A 20,830-nucleotide genomic window follows, 5' to 3' on the forward strand; every position below is an offset into this window, starting at 1 on the left:
AGGGTTTTGATAAAAATGAGATTTTACCATGAAAATGATTATGGAACTTAGTGAAAATCATATATTTATGTTCCTAAGGTTATGAGTAACAATTTCCTTCGAAAAATTTCTAGAATCCGAGCACGTGGGCCCGGGAGTGAGTTTTAGGAATCTTGCCTTTTGGGTTGGGTAATCATTTTAATAGTTAGAATATGAACCTTTGAAAATATATTGATTAGTTTTTACACTATTTGAGTAGTTTTGGATTGTTCGGCTCCAATTTGAGGGTTTGAGCACATTCTCAAGTTTTGAAGTAGGCTTTGAGATGAGGTAAGTCTCTTTTCTAACCTTGTAAAATGAAAATTTACCCATATGTGAATTTAATTAATATGTGATTAATTGTGAGGGCTACGCGCACGAAGTGATGAGAGTCTGTATATAGCTACTATTCCTGTTATGTCCGGGTAGTTTTAGGCTTACACCAAGCTTTGTGGACACCGTTATCTGACCATATTTGTTGATTTGCATTAAATGGAACTAAGTTGAGGATGTTAAGATTTCAAAGGTTTCAAGTAAATTCTTATTATGAAAGTAATTAAGAAAAATTACTTATATTTATATTTAACAGCGTCGCAAGTATATTGCGCGAGCGGGGTGACTATTTCCACTATTCTCATGGGAGTAGGTCATTCACCTCGACAGGGTAATAGATGCATCTATGGTTCAGGATGTTCAACCTTTGGCAGTGCACAGTTTATATTTATATTGGATTGGGCCGAACGTCCTCGGTGGAATTTGTGTGTAATAATAGAACTGGAAGTCCTTTTTATAACTTGTATAAGTTTATCGTTGAGAGATCATTTGTTTTAAATGAAGGAAGTGTTTTGGGTTCTAAATGTATAATTCGCGAGTGGGTTTCCTGTTTTGAGTTTATTGTTATCTCTATATATCATGTTTAATTAGAATTTTATATTATTATATTGTTGGCCCTAGTAAGTGTCGGAGTCGATCCCTTGTCACTACTTCTTCGAGGTTAGACTAGATACTTACTGGATACATATTTTTATATACTCACGCTACTCTTCTGTACTTAATTGTACAGGATTTGAGGCAGGTGCATCTGGCCACCAGTCCGGCACGCAGATTTGATCCCTATCCCGAGACTTCATGGTAAGCTGCCTTCTGAGCCGTTCTACAATAGCTGAAGTCTCTCTTATGCTTTATTTTTCTGTCTTTTTTCTTTCAGATATTTGGCTAGTGTTCTTTTATACATTCTACTAGATTGCCCACATACTTATGACACCAGGTCATGGCACACACACTAGTAGATTTATGATTTGGTATTGTATACATGATTATAGATTGTATTTGTTGCTTTCGTTTAACTTTGTTCCATTGGTAAAATTTTATATCTTTTAACAAATGAAGAATTATTATCTACTTAGTAATTTATTTAAATGGAAAATCATTAGTTCGATCAGTGTTGGCTTGCCTAGCAATGGTGTTGGGCGCCATCATGGCCTATGATGGAATTGGGTCGTGACAGTATGGTATCAGAGCACTAGGTTTACGTAGGTCTCACAAGTCATGGGTAAACCTAATAGAGTCATGCGTATTGGTACTGAGACATTTTACTTATCTTCGAGAGGCTATGGGGTGTTAGGAAACTACTCTTTATTCATCTTCTATCGTGCAATTGATGGTACACTAAATTCTCTCTCTTATTCTCTCACAAATGGTGAGAACGCGCGCAACAAATGTTCTGGACCCGGAAGGAGCTGCTCCCCCCATTTTTAGAGGCCAAGGGAGGGCACTAGATCGAGGTAGGGGACGAGGATGCCCCAGAATTGCTACAGTTGCACCACCAGCGGATCAAGTAGAGAATCCCATTATTGAGGAGCACGACGAGGTGCCCACAGTAGAGCCAGCCCCGGTTGATTTCATGTCAGCACCGGGCTTCCAGGAGGCCATGGGCCGTATGCTGCGGTTCATGGATTCTATGACTCAGGCTGGTTTATTTCCAGCAAACCCAACCAGATCTCTAGCGGGAGGGGGAGCATAGACCCCAACTACTCAGGCTCCTGGGCGTGCAGCTACAATAAATTAGACTCGGGGTACACTACCCATGGGTGGAGCCCAGCCAGTTGTAGCGACTGTACCTGACCCTAGACCAGCTGTGGCAGGTGAACCGTAGAAGCTTTTGGACAGATAGACCAGGCTACACCCTCATGTCTTCGAAGGTCAATAACATGAGGACCCCTAGGACTTCATTGATAGGTCCAGGGACAGACTGCACAATATGAGAATATTAGAGTCGCATGGGGTGGATTTCATTACTTTCCAGCTGGAGGGCAGGGCCCGTAGATGGTGGCAGTTTTATCTTCTTGGTAGGCCAGTGGGTTCTCCTCCCATGACTTGGGACCAGTTTACGCGGCTTTTCTTAGATATGTATATTCCACCCTCCCAGAGGGAAGAGTTACAGTGTTAGTTTGAGCAGCTCGAACAGGGTCAGATGTCAGTGACAAATTATGAGGCGAGATTTTCTGAGTTGTCTTGCCATGTACTCATGATACTTCCTACGGACGTAGAGAGAGTGCGAAGCTTTGTTGTGGGGTTGCACCCCAGTATTTGGGCTAGAGGTGAGGGACAAGTAGGTAGGGGCCATCCTAGAGGTGGAGGCCAGGAGGGGGAGGTCATCCAGGTGGAGGCCAGTCAGCTGGCGCTCCATCTAGATTCTATGCTTTTCCGGCCAGACCAGATGTAGTGGCCTCAGATGCCGTGATCACATGTATTATTTCAATTTGCGGTAGGGATGCTTCGGTGTTATTTGATCCAGGATCAACCTATTTATATGTATCATCTCTGTTTGCTCATTTCCTAGATATTCCTCGTGAGTTCATGGGTACTCTTGTTAATGTGTCCACTCCTGTGGGCGATTTTATGGTTGTGGATCGGATCTATTGGTCTAGTGTGGTCATATTCTATGGTTACGAGACTAGAGCGCACCTTCTGTTACTTGATATGATCGACTTTGAGGTCATACTTGGCTTGGACTATTATCCCCATATCACGCCATCCTTGATTGTCATGCCAAGATTGTTACCTTAGTGATGCCAGAGTTACCTAGATTGGAGTGGAAGGGTTTCTCTATTAGTATAGCTAGTCAGGTCATCTCTTTTTTGAAGACTCGACGTATGGTCGAGAAGGGTTGTTTGGCTTATCTATCTTATATTCGGGATACCACCGTAGAGTTTCCGACGACTGATTTAGTGCCAGTAGTTCGGGAGTTCGCCGATGTGTTTCCTTCTGACCTTACAGGTATGCCACCAGATTCGTGATATTGATTTCTGTATTGACTTGGCCCTAGGTAACCAACCTATATCTATCCCACCATACCGTATGGATTCGAAAGAGTTGAAGGAGTAGATGTAGGAGTTGTTAGCAAAGGGGCTTGTCAAACCAAGTATATCACCTTGGGGTGCACCAGTGTTTTTTGTGAAGAAAAAGATAGAACTATACGGATGTGCATTGATTACCGTTATTTGAACAAAGTTACCATCAAGAACAAGTACCCGTTGCCATGTATTGATGATTTATTTGACCAGTTGCAGGGTGCTAGAGTGTTCTCTAAGATCGACTCGAGGTCGGGATAACATCAGTTGAAGATTCGGGACTCAAATGTTCTGAAGACCGCTTTCCGTACTAGATATGGCCATTATGAGTTCCTAGTGATATCCTTCGGCTTGACTAATGTACCAGCTGCGTTTATGGATTTGATGAACTGGGTGTTCAGGCCTTATATTAATTCCTTTGTTATTGTCTTCATTGATGACATCATGATTTACTCACGTAGCCTGGGGAGCACGAGCAACATTTGAGAGTAGTACTTCAGACGTTGCAAGAACAAAAGTTATATGCTAAGTTCTCCAAGTGTGAGTTTTGGCAAGAGTCGGTGGCATTCTTGGGGCATGTTTTATCCGGAGAGGGTATTAAGGTGGATCCTAAGAAGATTGAGGGAGTTCAGTGTTGGCCTCATCCCACTTCGGTGACTGAGATCAGGAGTTTCCTGGGGTTAGCAAGTTATTATTGTTGGTTTCTGCAGGTTTTTCCTCCATCGCAGCACCTCTGACTAGATTGAACCAAAAGGGTGCTCCATTCCGTTGGTCCGATGATTGTGAGACGAGCTTTCAAAAGCTTAAGACATCTTTGACTACAACACAAGTTCTAGTGTTGCCTTTGGGTTCGGGGATGTATACGGTGTATTACGATGCTTCACGTGTTGGCCTGGGTTGTGTATTAATGCAGGAGGGGCGAGTTATTGCGTATGCTTCGCGTTAGCTGAAGATCCATGAGAAGAATTACCCTATGCATGATCTAGAGTTAGCCGCGATTGTTCATGCTCTTAAGATTTGGAGGCATTATCTGTACGGGGTGTCATGTGAGGTTTACACTGATCGTCATAACTTAAAGCATTTGTTCAAGCAAATGGTTCTCAATTTGAGGCACCATAGATGGCTTGAGTTACTGAAAGATTATGACATCACCATTCTTTATCATCCGGGTAAGGCAAATGTGGTCGCGGATACCTTAAGCAGGAAGGCAAAGAGTATGGGTAGTTTGGCATTCATTTCAGCAGAGGAGAGGCCACTAGCTTTGGACATTCAGTCCTTTGGCTAACAAACTTATGAGGTTGGACATTTTAGAGCCCAATCGAGTTCTTACATATGTTGTTGCTAATCTTCCCTATTAGAGCAGATCAAGGCTCCACAATTTGATGATGCGCACTTGGCAGTCCTCAGAGAGACGATACTACAGGGTGGTGTCAAGGAGGTTTCTATGGGCGAGGATGGTGTTCTGCGACTCCAGGGTCATCCTTGTGTTCCTAATGTCGATGGCTTCAGGGAGAGGATTCTAGAAGAGGCGCGCAGTTCTCGGTATTCCATTCATCCAGGTGCTATGAAGATGTATTGTGACCTGAGGCTGCATTATTGGTGGCGGCGGATGAAGAAAGACATAGTTGAGTATGTGGCTAGGTGCCTAAGTTGCCAGCAGGTTAAATATGAGCACCAGAGGTCAGGTGGCCTCCTCCAGCAGATGATTATACCAAAGTGGAAATGTGAGCGCATTACTATGGACTTTATAGTTGGGTTGCCTTGGACCTTGCGAAGTTTGATGTAGTTTGGGTCATCGTCGACAGGTTGACGAAGTCAGCACACTTCATTCCTATTGCAACTACTTATACTTCAGAGAGGTTAGCCCAAATTTATATTCGGGAGATAGTTCGGTTGCCCAGTGTGCCTATTTCCATCATATCAGATAGAGGCCCTCAGTTCACTTCGCATTTCTGGAGAGTCGTACAGAGTGAGTTGGGTACTCGTGTAGAGCTCAGCACTCGTTCACCCACAGACCGACGAGCAGTCAGAGCGGACAGTTCAGATATTGAAGGACATGCTCAGAGCATGTGTGATTGACTTTGGGGGATAGTAGGATCAGTTCTTGCCTTTGCCCGAGTTTGCTTACGATAATAGTTATCAGTCCATCATCGAGATGGCTCGATTAGAGGCTTTATATGGTTGGCGATGTCGTTCTTCCATCGGGTGGTTTAAGCCCAGTGAGGCTAAGTTATATGGCATTGATTTGGTAAAGGATGCCTTGGAAAAGGTAAAGTTGATCCAGGAGCGACTTCACACAACATAGACCAGACAGAAGAGTTACGCGGATTAGAAGGCACGTGATGTATCATTTATGGTTGGCAAGAAGGTTCTCTTGAAAGTCTCGCCGATGAAGGCTATTATGAGATTCGCAAAGAAAGGCAAGTTGAACCCAAGTTTTATAGGCCCATTTAAGGTGTTGAGGAGAGTTGGAGAGGTTGCTTATGAACTTGCTTTACCTTCTAGTCTATCAGGGATTCATCCAATTTTCACGTGTCTATGCTCTGGAGATATCACACCGACTTGTCACATATGTTAGACTTCAACACTATTTAGCTAGATGAGAACTTGGGTTATGAGGAGAAGCCAGTTGCTATTGTTGCTAGACAGGATTGCCAGTTGAGATCCAAGAGGATTTCCGCAGTAAAGGTTCAGTGGAGGGGCTAACCAGTTGAGAAGGTGACCTGGGAGTCCAAGGAGGACATGCGGAGAAGATATCCAAACTTATTCAGCAGTTTAGGTATGAATCTAAACTCGTTCGAGGACGAATGTTTGTTGAAGAGATGGAGAATGTAATGACTCGATCGGTCGTTTTGCTTTCTAGAACCTTGTTCCTCTGAATAAGACTTCTCGTACTTGCTTTTATTGATTTATGACTTGCAGGGATGGTTATTTCAGGATTTAGGAGAGTCCGAGTTAAAATCGAAACACTTGGTTCCATAAGGTTGGCTTAAAAGGGCAAGTTTGACTTAGGTCAACATATTGAGCAAATGACCCCGGAATTAGGATTTGACGGTTCCAATAGGTTCGTATGATGATTTCGGACTTGGGCGTATGCTTAGATCGAGTTTTATATGACCTGGAAGCGTTTTGGCACCTAAGAGTGAAAGTTGGTTCTTGAAGGATTTTGAAGTTCTTTAAATTTGGTTTGGAGCAGGTTTTGGTGATATCGAGGTTCGAATTGAATTTCGAGACTGAGAATAGTTCCATAATGTCATTTAAGACGTGCACGCAAAATTTGGTGTTCGAATAGTATAAGTATGTTTCGGCGTATTGGAAGTAAATTGAAGAACTTGAAGTTCTTAAGTTTGATTCAATTGGTTTTAGGGTGTGATTCTTTGTTTAAATGTTGTTTCGGACATTCCGAGAGTTCGAGCGAGTCCGTTTTATGATTTCAAACTTGTTGGTATGTACGGGCAGGGCCCCCGGGGCCCCGAATGTCAATTGGACGAGGCTCGGACCAAGTTGAAAACTTGGAGCATGAGTTGAAGCTCCCAAGATCTATCATAACCGCACTTGCGATTGGTCAGCAGCAGGTGCGAGCTCGCAGGTGCGGGCTCCGTATCGCAAAAGCGGCGAAGGAAGGGCATCCCAGGTTTCGCAGATGCGGCCCCTCCTCCACAGAAGCGGGACTGCAGAAGCGGTTACCCGACCGCAAATGCGACCCAACCGGCTCGGGGAATTTTCGCAGAAGCAGACCCTTGTCTGCAGAAGCGGGACCGCAGATGCGACCCTATGATCGCAAATGCGGAAATTGCTGGGGGCAGTGGCCTTCATTTAATACGAGACTTAGGCATTTTTGACTCATTTTATTCCATTGTTGGGCGATTCTTGGAGCTCTTAGATAGGGGATTTCACCAAAACTTTGAGGTAAGTGATTCTTACATAATGTGAGTTAAATACATAGTTTATGGGTAGATTATAACATTTGAATTGTTAGAAATCATGGGTTTATGTGAAAATCTAGGGTATTGATAAAAATGAGATTTTACCACGAAAATGATTATGGAACATAGTGAAAATCATATATTTATGTTCCTAAGGTTATGGGTAACAATTTTCTTCGAAAATTTCCGAAATCCGGGCACCTGGGCCCGGGGGTGAGTTTTAGGAATCTTGCCTTTTGGGCTGGGTAATCACTTTAATTGTTAGAATATCAACCTTTGAACATATATTGATTAGTTTTTACACTATTTGAGTAGTTTTGGATTGTTCGGCTCTGATTTGAGGGTTTGAGTGCATTCTCGAGTTTGGAAGTAGGCTTTAGACGAGGTAAGTCTCTTTTCTAACCTTGTAAGAGGGAAATTTCCCCATAGGTGAACTTAATTAATATGTGACTAATTGTGTGGAATACGTACGCATGAAGTGACGAGAGTCCATACGTAGCTACTATTCCTATTATGTCCTGGTAGTTTTAGGCTTACACGATGCTTTGTGGACACTATTGCCTGATCATATTTGTTGATTTGCATTGAATGGAACTAAGTTGATGTGATAAACCAAAAGGTCATCTTCTATTTTAGAACTCGATTCTATATTTCGAAGCCTTAAAAACCTTATTTTATCTCTTCTCAATTTGCGTGCAGTTCGGGGCATATACCCGTAAAGCTTTTATGTGAAAAATTGAGAAAATAATAATTTTTGCCTAAAAAGAGTAATTTCAGTTGACTTTGGTCAATATTTTGGGTAAACAAATTCGGACCCGTATTTTGACGATCCCAATGGGTCCGTAGAAAAATATGGGACCTGAGCGTAAGCCCAAAATCGAATTCCGAGGTCCCTAGCCCTAAAAATGAATTTTTTGAAAAGGCTAAAATGTTATAATTCAAAGAATTTGATCTTGTTGGTATCGGTCCCGTATTTTGGTTCTGGAGCCCGGTATAGGTCCGTTATGATGTTTATACCTCATCTGTGAAATTTGGTGAGAAACAAGACTGATTTGACGTGATTCAGACCTTTGATTGAGAAAATAGAAGTTTTGAAAATTTCTTGAAATTTCATGCAATTTGGTGCTAAATTCATAGTTATAGGTGTTATTTTGGCGATTTGATCGCCCGAGCAAGTTCATATGATGTGTTAAGAGTTGTGTGAGAGTTTGGTTTGGAGCCCCGAGGGCTCGAGTGAATTTCGGATAGGCTACGGGATGTCTAGACTTAGAAAAATTTGGTGTTGGATGGTTGCAGAGTTGCAGGTCTCGGATCTTGGAAGTGCGGCCGCGGTAGGAAATTCGCGGACCACGGTAGAGAAACACGTCCGCGGTGGAAACTTCACGGACCGCGGTGGAGATTTCGTGCCCGCTCTTAGGATTTTGTGGACCGCGTGGTGAGGAACAGAGGGTGCAATATAAACGGGATTTTTCATTCATTCTTCAAGTTTTCAAACCCTAAAACATAAGAGCCGATTTTCCAAACATTTCTTCTTCCCCAGATCATAAGTAAGTGATTCTTAACACATTTCTTTCACTCTTTTACATCTTTTTTCAAGATTTCATCCTAGAATCTAGGATTTTTATTGTAGAATTGGGGATTTTGGGTAGAACTTAGGAATTTCGAAATTTGGGGATTTAGACCTCAAATTGAGGTCGGATTCCAAAACCAATAGTATATCGGGGCTCGGTGTAAATAGGTAATCAGGTTTTGGTCCGAATCTCGGGTTTAGACCAAGCGGGCCCGGGTTTTGACTTTTGTTGACTTTTTCAAAAATGGCCTAAATTGAATTCCTTGCTATCGGGGGTAGTTCCTAAGGCTTATATTAAATCGTTTGGTTGGTAATTTGCTAGATTCTATTGGTCCGGAGGCTTGAGTGGAAGGAAAAGTTGTGTTTAAGCTTTGAGTGGCCTGCGGAGGCGAGGTAAGTGTTGGGTCTAACCCTGGCTTGAGGGATTAGGTATTACTTGCCTATTTGCTACGTGTTTTGATATTGAGTACAACGTATAGGTAAGGTGACGAGTACCTATGCGTTGTTGTCGAGTCATAACATGCGAGTTAGTTTTATTCTTGTAACTGTTGTACTCTTTGATCATACATTTCTTGTTAGACTTGTTATTCCATGTGTTGAGCAACTATTATCATGTTTTTCGGAATTTGGTACTGATTGAGTATTGACTCAGAGCTAGGGCTGGCATTGTGGAATTAAATATTGAAGTAAAACCGGTTCTTGATATTTCTATCTCCTTGTAGTTATTGTTCATTGTTTTGGTGAGGGGAGTGTTAAAGCGCGAAGGGTGATGCCATGCTATGTTTTGTGAGTGAGTGATAATGCACGAAAGGTGATGTCGTGTCATATTCTACGAGTGATAATGCACGAAGGGTGATAGTTGTGCCATGTTATGAGAGAGTTAATGCACGAAGGGTGATGCCATGCTATTTCTATTATTTCTTATGCTGAGGACGATAGTAAAAGCACGAAGGGTGATGTCGTATGTTTGTTTGCTATGTTATTACCTTTGTTGGTACAAAGCATGTTATTTACTACGTTCCTTTACTGTACTATTTTCAGGATTTTATATTCCCCTCAGCATGTTTTTCCCCTTCCCATTATTATCTGCTTAATCCGGGTGGGAAATCCAGGTCGTGACAAGTTGGTATCAGAGCACTAGGTTACCTAGGTCTCACGATTCACGAACAGTCTTAGTAGAGTCTGGGGGATCGGTACGGAGACGTCTGTACTTATCTCCCACAATTTACAGAGTTTAGGAACAAATTCACTTCTATTCTTCTCTGGCGTGCGATGTTGTTCTCTCATTGCTAATTAAACTCTTATACTCTTGTTCTCTCAAAGATGGTGAGGACACGTACTGCATCTTCAGCCGAGTAGCAGCTCCTTTGAGGGACAGAGGACGAGGATGAAGCAGGGGCAGGGCTCAGCCTAGAGCTTGAGAAGCAGTACCAGCAGCAGAGCCTCAGGTAGAGTTTTATGAGGAGGCTCCAGCCCAGACCATCCCAGCAGGACCAGCTCAGGTCCCAGAGGGGTTCATAGCCACCCTAGTGCTACATGATTCTTTGATCTGTCTAGTGGGCCTTATGGAGAGTGTAGCTCAGATGGGAACATTTCCGGTAGCACCAGCCATCTCTCAGGCTGGGAGAGGATCCCAAAACTCCTGCTACCCATACTCCGGAGCAGATGGCTCCTTAGTTTTAGCCTCCAACAGCTCAGCCAACGGGAGTAGCTCAGCTAGTTATTGCGGCTCAAGCCGCCGGTGGATCAGTTATGTCTTCTGAGGCTTTGTTGAGGTTGGACAAGTTCACCAAGCTTTTCCCGGTTCATTATAGTGGGGCAGCTTCTGAGGACCCACAAGATTATCTTGACCGCTGCCATGAGGTGTTGCGGAACATGGGGATAGTAGAGACCAATGGGGTCGAATTTGCGGTATTCCAGATGATAGGGTCCGTCAAGAGATGGTGGAATGATTTTGTGTTGACTAGACCATCTGGGTCGCCTGCCTTAACTTGGGACCAGTTATCTCAGCTATTTCTCAAGAAGTTCCTTCCTGTTACTCAGAGAGAGGACTATCACAGGCGGTTCGAGCATCTTCAGTAGTGTTCTATGACTGTCCCTCAGTACGAGACTAGGTTTGTTAATTTGGCCCGTCATGCTCTTCTTATACTTCCTACCAAGAGAGAGAGAGGGTGAGGAGGTTTATTGAGGGACTTGCTCAGCCTATCACGTTACAGATGGATAAGGAGACTGGGAGTGAGATTTCTTTCCAGGATGCAGCCAATGTGGCCAGACGAGTTGAGATGGTTTTAGCTTAGGGGAGTGGTCAGGGGTCTGACAAGAGGCCTCGTCATTCTGGTGGATTTAGTGGTGCCTCATTTGGATGCAGGGGTTCTTTTGGTAGAGGCCACCCTCCCAGGCCGTTTCATTCAGCACTCCAGGCATCCTATGGTGCTCCAAGTGGTCGTGGCCCTCATATATAGTATTTCGATAAGCCAGCCTATAGTGCACTACCAGCTATTATTAGTGCGCCTCCGCTCCAGAGTTTTCATGGTGGTTATTCAGGCCGACATGGTCAGTTTCAGGGTCAACAGTCTCAGCAGTCGAGGTCTTGTTATACTTATGGCGACCTGAGGCACATTGCTGGATTCTTCCCTCGAGCATCGAGCAGTTCTCAATATCAGGGTTCTCATGCCATGGTCCTGGCACCAGGCGTTCCACCGCCCACTCATCCAGCTAGAGCTAGGGGTTAGGCAGCTAGAGGTAGAGGTCGAGGTATTAGAGGTGGAGGTTAGACCGCTAGAGATGGAGGGAAGCCAGACAGGGCCCGTCCCCGAGAGGTGGTTCAAAGTGGTAGGGCCCAACCCCGATGTTATGTTTTTCCAGTCAGGCCTGAGGCTGAGTCATCTGATGCGGTTATCACAAGTATGGTGTCAGTTTGCAATATGTATGCCTCAGTATTATTTGATCTAGGATCTACTTATTCGTATGTATCATCTTATTTTGCTTCATATTTGGTGGTGCCTCGTGATTCTTTGAGTGCCCTTGTGTATGTGTCCATGCCTGTGGGAGATTCTATCATTGTAGATCGTGTCTATCATTCGCATGTGATTGTCATTGGGGTCTTGAGACTCGTGCGGATCTTTTGCTTCTCGATATGGTCGATTTTGATGTCATTTTGGGTATGGATTGGATGTCACCTTATCATGCCATATTGGACTATCATGCCAAGACATTGACCTTAGCCTTGCCGGGGTTTCCTCGAATAAAGTGAAGAGGGACTCCTGGCCATTCTTCCAGTAGGATTATATCTTATATGAAGGCTCGACGTATGGTCGATAAGGGGTGTTTAGCTCATTTGGCTTATGTTCGTGATTCCAGTGTAGAGGTTCCTTCCATGGATTCGGTACCAGTTGTTCGGGAGTTCCCAGAGGTATTTCCTGTAGACCTGCCAGGGATGCCACCTGACAGGGATATTGACTTTTGCATTGATTTGGCTCCGGGCACTCAGTCCATTTCCATTCCGCCATACCGTATGGCCTCACCAGAGTTGAAAGAATTAAAGGTGCAGTTGCAAGATTTACTTGATAAGGGCTTTATTAGACCTAGTGTCTCTCCCTGGGGTGCGTCGGTGTTGTTTGTAAAGAAGAAGGATGGGTCGATGATGATGTGCAAAGACTATCGGCAGTTGAACAAAGTCACCATCAAGAACAAGTATCCATTGCCGAGGATTGATGATTTATTTGATCAGCTTTAGGGTGCCAAAGTGTTTTCGAAGATTGATTTGAGATCTGATTACCATCAGTTGAGTATTAGGGAATCCGATGTCCCTAAGACAGCTTTTCGGACTCGATATGGGCAATATGGGTTCTTAGTGATGTTATTTGGGCTGACAAATGCCCCAGCATCGTTCATGGATTTGATAAATCGAGTGTTCAAGCCCTATTTGGATTCCTTTGTGATTGTCTTCATTGGCAATATCTTGATATACTCTCGCGGCCGGGAGGAGCATGAGCAGCATCTTCAGACCATTCTTCAGACTTTGAGAGACATCCAGTTATACGCTAAATTATCGAAATATAAGTTTTGGTTGAGTTTAGTTGCTTTCTTGGGCCATGTTTTATCGGCAGAGGGTATTCAAGTGGATCCGAAGAAGATTGAGGCAGTCGAGGACTGGCCCAGACCCATATCAACTATAGAAATCCGTAGTTTCTTGGGATTGGCGGGCTATTACCGCCGGTTTGTGGAGGAGTTTTCATCTATAGCAGCTCTGATGACTAGGTTGACCAAGAAAGGTGCCCCGTTCAGATGTTCAGACGAGTGTGAGGTGAGCTTTCGGAAGCTCAAGACTGTTTTGACTATGGCGTCAGTGTTAGTGTTGCCTACAGGTTCAAGACCTTATACCGTATATTGTGATGCATCTCATATAGGATTTGGCGTAGTATTGATGCAGGGTGGCAAGGTTATTGTATATGCTTCGCGGCAGCTGAAGATTCACGAAAAGAATTATCTGGTTCATTACTTAGAGTTGGCGTCCATTGTTCACGCGCTGAAGATTTGAAGGCATTATTTATATAGCGTGTCATATGAAGTGTTCATGGATCATAAGAGTTTGCAGTATTTTTTCAAACAAAAGGAGCTCAATTTGAGGCAGAGAAGATTGTTGGAACTATTGAAAGACTATGATATCACCATCTTGTATCATCCTGGGGAGACAAATATCGTGGCCGATGCTTTGAGTAGGAAGTCAGCTAGTATGGAAACCTTGCGTATATTCCAGTCGGTGAAAGGCCGCTTGCATTAGATGTTCAGGCTTTGGCCAATCAGTTCGTGAGGTTGGATGTTTTTGATCCCAGCTGTGTTTTAGCTTGCACAGTCGCCCGGTCTTCCTTGTTTGAGCGCATCAGAGATCGGCAGTATGATGACCCTCATTTGCTTGTCCTTAGGGACATAGTGCGGCAGTGATTCCAAGCGGATTACAGTTGGAGATGATAGAGTTTTGAGGATGCAGGGTCGTGTTTGTATGCCCAATGTGGATGGGCTTCGTGAGTTAATTTTAGAAAAGGCCCATAGTTCTCGGTATTCTATTTATCCGGGAGTTGTTAAGACGTATCAGGACTTGCGGCAATATTATTGGTGGAGGAGGATGAAGAAGGATATTGTTGTGTATGTAGCTTGATGTTTAAATTGTTAGCAAGTAAAGTACGAGCATCAAAGACCTGGTGGTTTGCTTCGGAAGATTGAGATGCTTGAGTGGAAGTGGGAGCGTATCACTATGGATTTCGTTGTTGGGCTCCCACGGACTCAAAGGAAATTTAACGCAGTATGGATTATTGTGGATAGGCTAACTAAGTCAGCACATTTCATTCCTATGGCAGTGTCTTATTCTTCGCAGCGATTGGCGGAGATTTATATCCGTAAGATCGTTCGTCTTCATGGTGTGTCCGTATCTACCATTTATAATCGAGGTACGCAGTTTACCTCACATTTTTGGAAGGTAGTACAGCTTGAGTTGGCTACGTGGGTCGAGTTAAGCACAACATTTTATCCTCAGACGGACGGACAGTCCGAGCGTACTATTCAGATTTCGGCGGATATGCTCCACGTTTGTGTTATTGACTTTGGAGATTCTTAGTATCAGTTCTTGCCGTTAGCGGAGTTTGCCTACAATAACAGTTATCAGTCGAGCATCCAGATGGCTCCATATGAGGCATTGTATGGTAGACGGTGTTGATCGCTGGTTGGGTGGTTTGATCTAGGGGAGGCTCAGTTGTTGGGTACAAATTTAGTATGGGATGCCTTGGATAAGGTTAAGATCATCTAGGATAGACTTCGTACAGTGCAGTCCATACAAAAGGGTTATGCTGACCGTAGGGTTCGTGATGTAGCAATCATGGCCGGAGAGAGAGTGTTTCTTCGGGTGTCTCCCATGAAGGGCGTAATGAGATTTGGGAAGAAGGGCAAGTTAAGCCCTAGGTTCATCAGGCCTTTTAAGATCCTTGATTGAGTAGGAGAGGTGGCCTACAGACTTGCATTACCACATGGTTTATCAGTAGTGCCCCCAGTGTTTCACGTGTCCATGCTTCGGAAGTATCACGGCGGTCCGTCCCACGTGTTAGATTTCAGCACTGTCCAGCTGGACAAGGATTTGACCTACGAGGAGGAGCCTGTAGTTATTCTAGACCGGCAGGTTCATCAGTTGAGATTGAAGAGTTATCCTTCGGTTCGTGTGCAGTAGAGAGGTCAGCCTATTGAGGCAGCTACCTGGGAGTCCGAGTCTGATTTGCAGAGCAAATATCCCCATCTTTTCTCCGGCTCAGGTACTTTTCTATGTCCGTTTGAGGACGAACGATTATTTTATAGTGGTTCTGTATTGGAACTTGATTCCGTTTTCTAGGGCCTTAAAAACCTCATTTTATCTCTTTTTGATTTGTGTGCACAGTCCGGGCGTATATCCGGAAAGCTTTTATATGAAAATTTGAGGAAATAATAATTTTTGGCTTAAAAGGTGATTTTAGTTGACTTCGGTCAACGTTTTGGGTAAACAGACCCTGACCCGTATTTTGACGATCCCGATGGGTCCATAGGAAAATATGGGACCAGGGCGTAAGCCCGGAATCAAATTCCGAGGTCCCTAGCTCGAGAAATGAATTTTTGAAGAGAATTGAAAAGGCTGAAAATGTAATAATTCAAAGAATTTGATCTTGTTGGTATCGGGTCCGTATTTTAGTTCCGGAGCCCGGTACAGGTCCGTTATGATATTTATACCTTATCTGTGAAATTTGGTGAGAAACAGGACTGATTTGACGTGATTTGGACCTTTGATTGAGAAAATAGAAGTTTTGAAACTTTCTTGAAATTTTCATGCAATTTGGTGCTAAATTCATAGCTATAGGTATTAATTTGGCAAGTTGATCACCTGAGCAAGTTCATATGATGTGTTAAGAGTTGTGTGCGTGTTTGGTTTGGAGCCTCAAGGGAACGGGTGAGTTCCAGATAGGCTACGGGATGTCTAGACTTAGAAAAATCTTGTGATGGATAGTTCCAAAGTTGCAGGTCTCGGATCTTGGAAGTGCAGTCGTGGTAGGAAATTTACGGACTGCGGTAGAGAAAGGGGCTGCGATGGGAATTTTGCGGACTGTGGTGGAGATTTGTGGCCGCACTTGCAATTTCGCGGATCGCGTAGTGAGGATCAGAGGGTGCTATATAAGTGGGATTTTTTATTCATTCTTCAATTTTTCAAACCCTAAAACATAAGAGGCGATTTTCCAAATATTTCTTCTTCCCCAAATCATAAGTAAGTGATTCTTAACTCATTTCTTTCACTCTTTTACTTCTTTTTACAAGATTTCATCCTAAAATTTAGGATTTTTATTGTGGAATTGGGGATTTTGGGTAGAACTTAGGAATTTTAAAATTTGGGGATTTAGACCTCAAATTAAAGTCGGATTCCAAAACCAGTTGTATATCCGAGCTCGGGGGTGGATGGGTAATCGATTTTTGGTCCGAATCTCGTGTGTTAGACCAAGTGAGCCTGGGTGTTGACATTTGTTGACTTTTTCAAAAATGGCCTAAATTGAATTCCTTTCTGTCGGGGGTAGTTCCTAAGGCTTAAATTGAATTGTTTGGTTGGTAATTTGCTAGATTCTATTGGTCTGGAGGCTTGGGTAGAAGGAAAAGCTGTGTTTGAGCTTTGAGTGGCCTGCGGAGGTGAGGTAAGTGTTGGGTCTAACCCTAGCTTGAGGGATTATGTATTACTTGCCTATTTTCTACGTGTTTTGATATTGAGTACAATGAATAGGTAAGGTGACGAGTACTTATGTATTGTTGTCGAGTCATAGCGTGCGAGTTAGTCTTATTCTTGTAACTGTTGTACTCTTTGATCATACATTTCATGTTAGACTTGTTATTCCATGTGTTGAGCAACTCTTATCATGTTTTACGGATTTGGTACTGATTGAGTATTGACTCAGAGTTGAGACTGGTATTGTGGAATTAAATGTTGAAGTAAGACTGGTTCTTAATATTTCTATCTCCTTGTTGTTATTGTTCATTATTTTGGTAAGGGGAGTGTTAAAGCACGAAGGGTGATGCCGTGCAATGTTTTGTAAGTGAGTGATAATGCACGAAGGGTGATGTCGTGCCATATTTTGTGAGTGATAATGCATGAAGGGTGATGTCGTGCCATATTCTACAAGTGATAATGCACGAAGGGTGATGTCGTGCCATGTTATGAGAGAGTTAATGTACGAAGGGTGATGTCATGCCGTTTATATTGTTTCTTATGGTGAGGACAGGAGTAAAAGCACGAAGGGTGATGTCGTGTGCTTGTTTGCTATGTTATTACATTCGTTGGTACAAAGCATGTTATTTACTGCATTCCTTTACTGTACTATTTTCAGGATTTGATATTCCCCTCAGCATGTTTTTCCTCCTTCCCGTTATTATTTGCTTAATTTCCATTTGTTGTTATTTTCTCATATATGATTTGACTACATAGGTTCATGTTATTGTCGTGTCCTAGCCTCGTCACTACTTCGACGAGGTTAGGCTCGGCACTTATCAGTACATGGGGTCGGTTGTACTGATACTGCACTTTGCACTTTCTCTGCAGATTTTGGTACCGGCCCGAGTTGAGATGTTGCCTTCAGTCCTACAATATACCCAAGGTAGATCTGCCGGCGTTCGCAGATCCTTGAGTCCCCTTCCAATTATCCCAGTTTACTGGTTCACTTTAATTCAAAGATAGTTGTATTTCCTTTCAGCCAATATTTGTAGTGAATCTTAGAAGTTCGTGAATTGTGACACCAGCTTTTGGGTAGTCGTATATAAATATTTAGTTAATTATAAACTTCCGCACTTTATTAATTTGTTATGTTTTAGATTATTGTCATCTAGTGAATTTCTTAACGGGTTAGCGTATTTAATTTCTATATCCTGGCTTGCCTAGCAATTGAAAGGTTAGGCGCCATCATGATCACAACGGTGAAAAATCCGGGTCGTGACAGTTGAGGATGTTAAGATTTCAAAGGTTTTAAGTAAATTCTTATTTTGAAAGTAATTGAGAAAAATTACATTATATTTATATTTAACCGTGTCGCAAGTATATTCTGCGAGGGGGGTGACTATTTCCACTACTCTCATGGGAGCGGGTTGCTCGCCTCGGCATGTTAATAGATGTATTTATGGTTCGGGTCGTACGACCCTCGACAGTGCACATTTTACATTTATGTTGGATCGGGCCGAACGTCCTCGGTGAAATTTGTGTGTGATAATAGAACTGGAAGTCCCTTTTATAACTTGTATAAGTTCATCATTGAGAGATCATTTGTTTTAAATGAAGGAAGTGTTTTGGGTTCTTAAATAAGATGAAGGAATTGTTCAGTTATTTCCTGTTCTGAGTTCTATTTCTATCTCTATATATATTTTGTTTAATTAGAATTTCATATTATTATATTGTTAGCCCTAGTAAGTGTCGGAGTCGACCCCTCGTCACTACTTCTTTGAGGTTAGACTAGATATTTACTGGGTACATATTTTTATGTACTCAAGCTACACTTCTGTACTTAATTGTACATGCTTTGAGGAAGGTGCATCTGGCTACCAGTCCGGCGTGCAGATTTGATCCCTATCCCGAGACTTCACGATGAGCTTCCTTCTGAGCCGTTCTACAACAGCTGGAGTCTCTCTTATGCTTTATCTTTCTATCTATTTTCTTTCAGACATTAGGGTAGTGTTCTTTTATACATTTTACTACTTGTGACACCAGGTCTTGGCACACACACTAGTAGATTTATGATTTTGGTATTGTGTACATGATTACGGCATGTATTCGTTGCTTCCGTTTAACTTTGTTCCATTGGTAAACTTTTAAATCTTTTAAGAAATGAAGAATTATTATCCACTTAGTAATTTAATTAAATGGGAAATCATTAGTTCGATCAGTATTGGCTTGCCTAGCAATGGTGTTGGGTGCCATCACGGCCTATGATGGAATTGGGTCGTGACAATTATCTTTGGAAGTTTTGGACCAGTTACGAGGAGCAAAGCAAGCTCATTAGGACAACAAGCACCCCAAGTGACGTCCGCATCAACCCTTATTTTTGGATCTTTGTCCTCAAAAGGAGCAAGATCTTCTACAAACACACCTGAAGAAGGAAGCGATGTTGCTGAAAAGATTAAGAAAACTCTAGCTCTGTTTAACCTCTCCGGATCCAAGAATTTTGTTGTGAAAGAAAATGATGATATTTCAAGTGATGGATCCTCCCCACTTACACCACGTAGCGTGAGCCAATCGAGGATCAATCTGTGTGACAATCCATGCTACTATCCATCGTCCACAACAATCATGCAAGCCATGGTGACAAACAGTTATCTGTGGAGGAGCAGTTGGAAAACTTGATGGAAACAATCACTGGCTTGACCAAGTGCATGCAAAATCAAGATACTAGAATCAACAAGACAACATATAGGGTGGGAATCTTGATGGAAGAAGAATCCACCCACGCACCTGGCAAGCTCCCAGAAGTTCTAGAGAGTGATTCTCCCCCAAGACAAGTAGCATCCGCTAAGGCTATCCATGTCTCATCTGAAGGGACGGTTCCAATCGATCAACTGAAGGAGTTCATTGAAGGAACTATTAAGAACAAGTATGAAGTTGATGCCAAGTCCTCCCTTACATACACAAAGTTGTACACTGCAAGGGTCGATATGTTGAAGATGCTCGTTGGCTATCAACCTCCGAAAATTTAATAGTTTGATGGTAAAGGTAATCCAAAGCAACATGTGGCGCACTTCGTTGAGACATGCAATAATGCTTGGACTTATAGAGATTACCTTGTCAAGTAGTTTGTCCGCTCGCTAAAAGGAAATGTTTTTGACGGGTACACAGACCTCGAGGCTGGATCTATTGATAGGTGCAATCAACTAGGGCAAGAGTTACTCAATCAATTTTATAGAACGAGACATACTGTTAGCATGATAGAACTTACAAATACTCGTCAAGGAAAGGGTGAGCCTGTTATCGACTTTATCAATCGTTGGAGGAATGCAAGCCTCAACTGCAAAGAGAGGCTTAGTGAAGTTTCTGGCATAGAGATATGCATCCAAGGTATGCATTGGGGACAATACTACATCTTGCAAGGTATCAAGCCTAGCACATTTGAATAACTTGCGACTCGTGCCCATGATATAGAGTTGATCATGGCCTCCGCTGGAAACGAAAGGCTGCCTATCTATGAGCCTCGCAAAGGGAACGACAAGAAATAAGTCAGGAAATGGAGCAAGTTTGTACCCAAGTCTGAAAACAAAGAAGCTACGAATGTCAACATATCACATTTGAAGTTCACAACGAAGGTGAGCAAGAAGCAGAGTACGAAATCCACTTCTTTTCAAGATAAATCAAGTGGAAAGTTGACTCTAAAAGAAATTCAAAAGAAGGAGTACCCATTTCTGAATTCTGATATACCAACAATATTTGAAGAACTCCTCAAGTTAAATCTCATTGAGCTTCCAGAGATGGAACGGACAAATAAAACTGGGAAAACAAATGACCCAAAATACTGCTAATACCATCAACTTGTGAGCCACCCTCTGGAGAAATGCTTTGTCTTCAAGGACAAATTTATGGACTTGGCTTGTGAAAAGAAGATCATGCTTGAAGATGAGAAAGCAAGCGCAAACCAAGTCTATATTACCTTTGGCTCATTTAGTCTAGGTGAATTATGTAGTTTTAAAGAAAATAAAGATGAAGAATTACTGAAGAACAACAAAAATGAAGACGATCAACCTGATGATGATGAAGGTTGGATGTTGGTGACTCGTCAACGCCACAAAAGAAGCCCACAGAAAGGATTAATAGAACAACCAACAAGGAAAATAATGGTGAAAAGACCAAGGAAATGGAATCCAGTTAAGCATTTGAAGAAAGCAAAAATGGAGGTGCACCACCCTCGAAAGCCACGATATCCAGTGAACTTGGAGGA

This window comes from Nicotiana tabacum, chromosome 7 (assembly GCF_000715075.1).
Source record: "Nicotiana tabacum cultivar K326 chromosome 7, ASM71507v2, whole genome shotgun sequence".
NCBI classification, from domain to species: domain Eukaryota; kingdom Viridiplantae; phylum Streptophyta; class Magnoliopsida; order Solanales; family Solanaceae; genus Nicotiana; species Nicotiana tabacum.